Genomic DNA, 7,492 nt, shown 5'->3' on the forward strand with positions numbered 1-7,492 from the left:
ATTTTCAACTATTTGAGATTATGCACATTCCTCAAACATCTCTGTGAAGATAACCATTAGAAGACTTCTTGGTAGACCACCTATAACACCTGGAAATTTCTAAGTTAAGACTAGAACCATTCTTCATTTACATTTAGGGTCTTACCAGGTTATTCTTAAATTGCATATATGCAAGGGTAAATTCTTTAGTGTGGGAATGATTTGCAATATAAATTAAGGTCACTAAAAATTCCAAGCACAAAGTTGAGTTGAAAGTTTCCTTACCAATTAAGTTTTGATGTAAGATTTTACTTGAGTCAACTTTAAATGACCATCTCTTAGAATATAAAGAGTTATGTGGCCCATAATATATCAAATAAAAGGTATTTGAATCTTCTTTCCAACACCATCAATTTCACAACAATCCGAGGCTTGAGTAAAAAGTTATGACAATTTTAGTAACCTGATACAGTGTTGTGACGAATTAGCCGATGGTAAAATATTAAAATGGGTCGCTTTTGTCTTTTTACCTCTAAGAAAACCCTAAACGAATTTCTTGAATAATTAAAGATCCAAAACAGTCAGATTTTCATCTCTTAATCCATAATTCTCTTCTCTCTCAAACCTTAAGACAAAATCCTAAGGAAAAATCAAAGTAGAAGACTCCATTCAAGATTCTTTCAATCTTCTTCAAGATTTTCTTCAAGGTAAGTCTTTCTCCAAGAGTTCCATTTACTACAACTCAAATTCCTCCATAAAATTATTAATCAGTAATGAAAATCATAATTCTTGGCCATAGAGATTTCAAGAAATTAATTCAAGAATCTCAAGAATGGTTTTCTTGATTGTTTTCTTTCAAGCTAGGGTTTCAAGACTTCTAATCAAGTTCTTTTTCAAGATTCTTCAAGAACCTTGTTCTTCCAAGTATGTAAGGCTATTATAGTGTTGGAGTAGTTCGTCCTCACGACCCACATCTACTTTCAAATCCATAAAAGAGAAATCTAGGATTCTACCTCTAGATTTGAGTATTCTTGAGATGAGTTGATTTTGAGTTCCGAGTTCCTATTTCTTTTTGAAATTCTATTCCCAATTATTGAATTGCTATATTTATTCATTAAGATTCTTGAGTTGATTCTTTCATGTCTATATTTCGACAAGTACTCCATGAATTGAGTATTCTTGAGATGAGTAGTGTTCTTGAGTTTTGAGTACTGATTTTCCATATTGCTAGTAAGATACCTGAGTTGAGTCGTTCATATTAAAAATTCCACGTGAACCCTATGAGTTAAGTTATAAATCTTATGAAGCTTTTTAAAGCGAACAATTGAGTTTTAAACTGAGTTTTTGAGGAAGTAAAAATGAGTTTTGAGAAAAGAGTTTTCTAAAATACGATTAGTATGACAATCGAGTATGCCATCAATGTTTAAGCAGTATGGTATCTAGCTATGCCATCAATATTTATGTAGTATGACTTCTCGAGTCATCAATGATCATATTACAATATGATTTTGATATATTTTTTAGAAAGAGTTTTCATTTATGAATTGAGTAAGAGTATAAGGAAACTAATTATTCCCAAAGGTATCAGTTTTTACATTAATAAAAGAAAAAGTTTGATTTCTAAATGAGTTTTGAGTTCAAAGATATTTCAAGAGCAGTAACCTCTTTTAATAGGATAGTTTGAGAAATTATCTCAAACCAGAGGAAGAATATGTTTTTTAAACATTGAGCATGAGTATATATTATTGGGAGTAGTATTGAACACCGATTTGGGGATAAGTTCAGAGAGCTCACATTCCTCATAAACCATGTATGCTAACATGGGTACAAGATCATACTTCTTAGATGAATCCTAAGTGCCTTCAGGCAGAGCTTAGTGGATCCACTTAGTTGAGGTGTTCTATACCCCGAAAAGGTATAGGATAGTTCTGACAGCATGAGCGAGACGTTGTATCATCACATAGCTCATAGTGATGATTGTCACTTAGAGAATCTCCTAAATAGAGTTAAAACTTTTTTTTTATTATATCACTTAATATGTTGAGTTCAAAGATGAGTAAGTATTGTGTAAGGTTTTAATGATTTTAATTCTTTATTTCTTTACATTCAATTAGGTATATATCTATATCGGTTGCAGTCCTTTCGTTCAGTTATTTGTGATTCAACTATATTACATATTCAGACATTCAATGTACTGATGTCAGTCAACTTGGATCTTTTAATAATGCAAATACAGATTTTTGGATCCTCAACAAGAGTCTATTGAGGTCACTTCATCTGCTAATCTGCTTATGAGTGAGACCTTGATTTTGGATTACTCCAGTTTTATGATATGTTGGTAGTAATTATTTTGAGGCGTTGTGGGATTGTCCCAACACTCATCTTTTTATAGGAGAGGCTTCATATATAGACAGTTTTGAAGAGTCTTTCAGTTTTCAGATATTTTATTTAAAACTTATGTTTCATACTCAGTATATTAAGCAAAGTTTTGAGATTTGGTAAGCTATTTTTAAATGTTTGTTTCAATTTGATGCTTATGTATGCTTGAGTTAGTCTTCCGCTTCTAGTCAGTCAGGATGAGGGTTTGCTTGGGGGCCAACAATGGTTCTCGAGTGCCGTCCACGTCCAGGGTGTAGGCTCGGGTAATGATAAACTTGGTATCTGAGCACAAAGTTCAAGTGTCCTAGGGTGTCTATGAATTCGTGTCAAGTAAGATGTTATTTATGATTTTGAGGGTCCCACTTCCATAAGTTAGGGACTATAGACATTTAAGAAAAGCTTCCATTCTTGCATACTCTAAATGGTGCAATAGAGTCATGTCATAAGAAACTTATTCAAACTCGTGTGTTTCTCCTATTCATTCGACTACCCCTCATACTTAAGATAGTTGAAAAGTAAATCCAAATCCTTTTTGATGAGTTACTCTCAGCAAAAATCTTGAGAAAGTCATGAGACTGCAGAGGTGCTTGAGAGAAGCCCGGGAGTGAGTTAAGTATTGAGTTTTAGAAGAATGTATTCTTATTCTTATGAATCGTGCGTTCAAGCTAAAAGTGAGATGTACTTTCTTCTCTAAAACTTGTTTCAGTTGAGACCCTTATGAGGATGTGTGTTTTAGATCTTGGGTAGTAATTGCACCCGAAAAGATAGTATGAGTTATGAGGCTAGAAGTAGTAGTAGTAGTAAAAGTCCCCAAAGTTAGAAGAATGCATGTTGAAGTTCAATAATCTAGGGATATAGTGATGAGGCAAATTATGTTATGGTAGTCATACACCTAGTAAGTTATTAATGATGAGTTTTTCCTTATAGGTAGACTAAGAAGTGATGAGTTTTTGTAGATTTCATGATAAAAGGTAGCGTAATAGTTACTAGTAAGGATGAGTTAGAGTATACTTCCACCAGAAAAGAGTTTTTGTCAATGTAACATTGTATTAGTGAAGGCCAAATATAGGTGTTTAATAAAAGAGTAAAGTATTCATGAGGTGATAGATCTAATCTAGGATTATGATTTTTAAGGGAGAGCCCATGATATTTTGAGGATTATACAACCAATTAACTATTAATGTATTGCGAATGGGTAAATAGTACTTAAGTTGTGAAAGGATGTGTGACAGTAAATTCTAAGTATGAACACTAAGAAATAAATATTGACTACTTGTCATGAGATTTTAGTGGGCGAGTGTTTCTTAATTTGTATCTAGTAGTTGTAAGTTAGTATAGTCAGCGAGCAATCATACTGATATCTGGGTGTAGTAATAAACATTAAGCTTGAATTTCAGATGAGTGTCGTGATCAAAAGAATGGCAACATGAGGGTGATGATGTTAGTCTTGGGATCTGATCTGGTAGACTTGACATAGAGTAGGTGAGGAATTGAGATATTAGCTGCAATAAATATGAGTGGTACAAGTGAGAGATCTGAATTCTTAGATAAGGCCTGTGAAGTATGGCTAAGTCATAAAAGTAACAAGAGCATTAGGAGGTGTACCCAAGATTGTATGTAATCAAATGAGATTCCAATAATGTTAATGATCTTCCATGTGTGTCTAGATATTATATTTGAGTTGTCAATGTGGAATAGGCTGATGTAAGCATTGTTTTTTTTCTTAAGAGTTAGATGAAGCAGCCTTATAAGCCAATGAGAAAAGATTAATAGAAGCATCTTAGAAAGAGGTCTTAGAATGAGTCTTAGTACCTGCTTATGCAACATTCAGTAGCCATGAGATAAACCTTTCTTGAGTATTAGAGTAAGGGGAATGTAGACTAGTGTAGAGATGATGGAATAGGTCTGTGACTTTCATATGTCAGCTTTAGACCTAAGGGGGAGATGATAAGATGAGAAACCAAGTCAAGTGTATAGAATAAGATAGTTATGTCTTCTGAAAGAGTTGTAGAGGTACATCAATCCATTCATACTCTAGCGTATTCCTCAAAGTTCAGTCATTTCAACATCATGATAATGTTTCTTATATCAGAATGATGTCTATGACTTGTGCTCATACACTTTAGAGAGATTCACATTTATGCTCAGTTACTAGAATGAGGGGCAAATACTTTAGCCTGTTGATCTCAATCATACTCCATACATTTATGGATATGAGCCTCATGATATGAACCTATTCCTATAAGTACCCATGTCTCATAGTACGCTCAGTCTCGCAAATTCATGATTTACTCTCAATCGCTATCAACATAATGTTATGTCATGCATATTCATATATTAGAATTCTCAAATGAATCGTGCTTATGAACTTTCGCTCTGTGTGATCCTTTTTAGTTTAGAGTTGTGTTGTTGATAGTAGTGGTGTGATGATAGAGAAGAGGATAGCTATTTTCTTATTGTGATAGTGTGGGTATGTTTATTCCATTTTAGGTTATGAATGTGTTTGAAGAAGGAGATAAGGTTTTACAATGAGTACTAAGTCAGCTTCTTGGTGGTAATGCATAAATGTTCAGTTGATAGAGATGATGATAGGATGAGAAGTTCATAGAAAGTGGGTTAGTAGGACTCTATGGAGTGGTTAAGGTTCTAAGCTTGAATGTGGTGTTGTTAACATGTTGACAATGCGTAATACATTAGGTGTTTCGTGATATGAGCTCAAGGTCAGCTGAATGTAGCAGTAAGGATTAGTGTTCTTGGGATAAGATTTCCTACAGAGGTGTAGAACCCGAATCTTGTGATTTAGATCAGAATAATCACCCTATGTTAAGAACTTTGTTATTTTGAGTAAGACTTGAATATAGTTAGAGTAACCCCTTTCCATTCTCAGACCATCTGTCATTCGAGGACGAATGATCCTAAGGGGGAGATATTGTAAAACCCCAAAAATTTCTAAGTTAAGACTCGAACTATTCTTCATTTATTTGTGGGGTTTTAACGGGTTATTTTTAAATTTCTCATAAATGTAAAGGTAAATTCTTTAGTGTGGGAATAATTTTGGATATCAATTAAGGTCAATAAAATCTCCTATCACAAAGTTGAGTTGAAAATTTCCTTACCGATAAAGTTTTGATGTAAGATTTTACTTGGGTAAACTTTAAATGACCATATCTCTTAGAATATAAAGAGTTACATGGTCCATAACCTATGAAATTAAATGTATTTGAATCTTCTTTCCAACGCCGCAAATTTTGCAATAATTCGAGATTTGAGTAAAACGTTATGACCATTTTAGTAACCTGATATAGTACTGTGACGAATTAGCCGACGAGAAAACATTAAAAAGGGCCGTTTTAGTCTTTTTAACTCTAAGAAAACCCTAAACGAATTTCTTGACTAATTAAAGGCCCAATATATACAGATTTTTATCTCTTAATCAATAATTCTCTTCTCTCTCAAACCCTAAGACAAAATCCTAAGGAAAAAAACAAGTAGAAGACTCTATTCAAGATTCTTTCAATCTTTTTCAACATTCTTCTTCAAGGTAAGTCTTTCTCCAAGAATTCCATTCTTTCCAACTCAAATTCCTCCATACAAATATGAATCACTAGTGAAAATCATAATTCTTGGCCATAGAGATTTCAAGAAACTAATTCAAGAATCTCAAGAAAGATTTTCTTGATTGTTCTCTTTCAAGCTAGTGGCTCAAGGCTTATAATCAAGTTCTTTTTCAAGATTCTTCAAGAACCTTGTTCTTCCAGGTATGTAAGGCCCTCATAGTGTTTGACTAGTTCGTCCTCATGTCCTACATCTACTTTCAAATCAGTAAAAGTGTCTACCTCTAGATTTGAGTCTTCTTGAGATGAGTTGATTTTGAGTTCTCGAGTTCGTGTTTCTTTTTGAAATTATATTATCAATTATTGAATTTCTATATGTTATGCATTAAGATTCTTGAATTGATTCGTTCATATCTATAATTCAACATGCACCCTATGAATTGAGTATTCTTGAGATGAGTAGTGTTTTTGAGTTCTGAGTACTCAGTTTCAATATTGCTAGTAAGATCCCTGGGTTAAGTCTTTCATGTCCATAATTCCACATGTACCCTATGAGTTGAGTTATAAATCTTGAGAAGCTTTTTAAAGCCAACAATTTAGTTTTAAACTTAGTTTTAGAGGAAGTTAAGATGAGTTTTGTGAAAAATGTTTTCTAAAACATGATCCGTATGATAATTGACTATGCCATGAATGTTTAAGCAGTATGGTATCTAGATATGCCATCAATGTTTATGCAGCATGACTTCTCGAGTCATAAATGATCATATTACAATATGATTTTGATATATTTTTGACAAAGAGTTTTCATGTATGAATTGAGTAAGAGTATAAGAGAACTAAGTATGCCCAAAGATATTGGTTTTTACATTGTTAAAAGAGAAACTTTGATTTTCAAATGAATTATGAGTTCAAAGATATTTCAAGAGCAGTAACCTCTTTTAAGAGGATAGTTTGAGCAATTATCTCAAACTAGAGGAAGAATATGTTTTTTTTAAATTGAGCATGAGTACATATTATTGGGAGTAGTATTGGGCACCTCTATGAGGATGAGTTCAGAAGACTCGCATTCCTCATAAACCATTTATGCCAGCATGGGTATAGGATCATACTTTTTAGATGAATCCTAAGTGCATTTGATAGAGCTTAATGGATCTAGTTAGTTGAGGTGTTCTATACCCCGACAAGGTACAAGACAGTTCTGGCAGCGTGGGAGAGGTGATGTATCATCACGTAACTCATTGTGATGGTTGTCGGTTAGAGAATCTCCCAAATAGAGTTAAAAGTGTATTTTTATTATATCACTTAATATGTTGAGTTTAGAGATGAGTAGGTATTTTGTAAAGTTTTAATGATTTCACTTCTTTATTTCTTTACATTCAGCGGAGTATATATCAATCTCGGTTGTAGTCCTTTCATTCAGGTATTTGTTATTCATCTATATTAATACGAGTACATTCAATGTACTTATGTCATTTGACCTACATCTTTTATTGATGCAAATACAGGTTCTTAGGATCCTCAACAAAACTCTGTTCAGATCACTTCATCCGCTGGTCTGCTTATTAATGAGACCTCCTTGC

The sequence above is a fragment of the Solanum tuberosum genome, unplaced genomic scaffold (assembly GCF_000226075.1).
Source record: "Solanum tuberosum cultivar DM 1-3 516 R44 unplaced genomic scaffold, SolTub_3.0 scf00350, whole genome shotgun sequence".
NCBI lineage: Eukaryota > Viridiplantae > Streptophyta > Magnoliopsida > Solanales > Solanaceae > Solanum > Solanum tuberosum.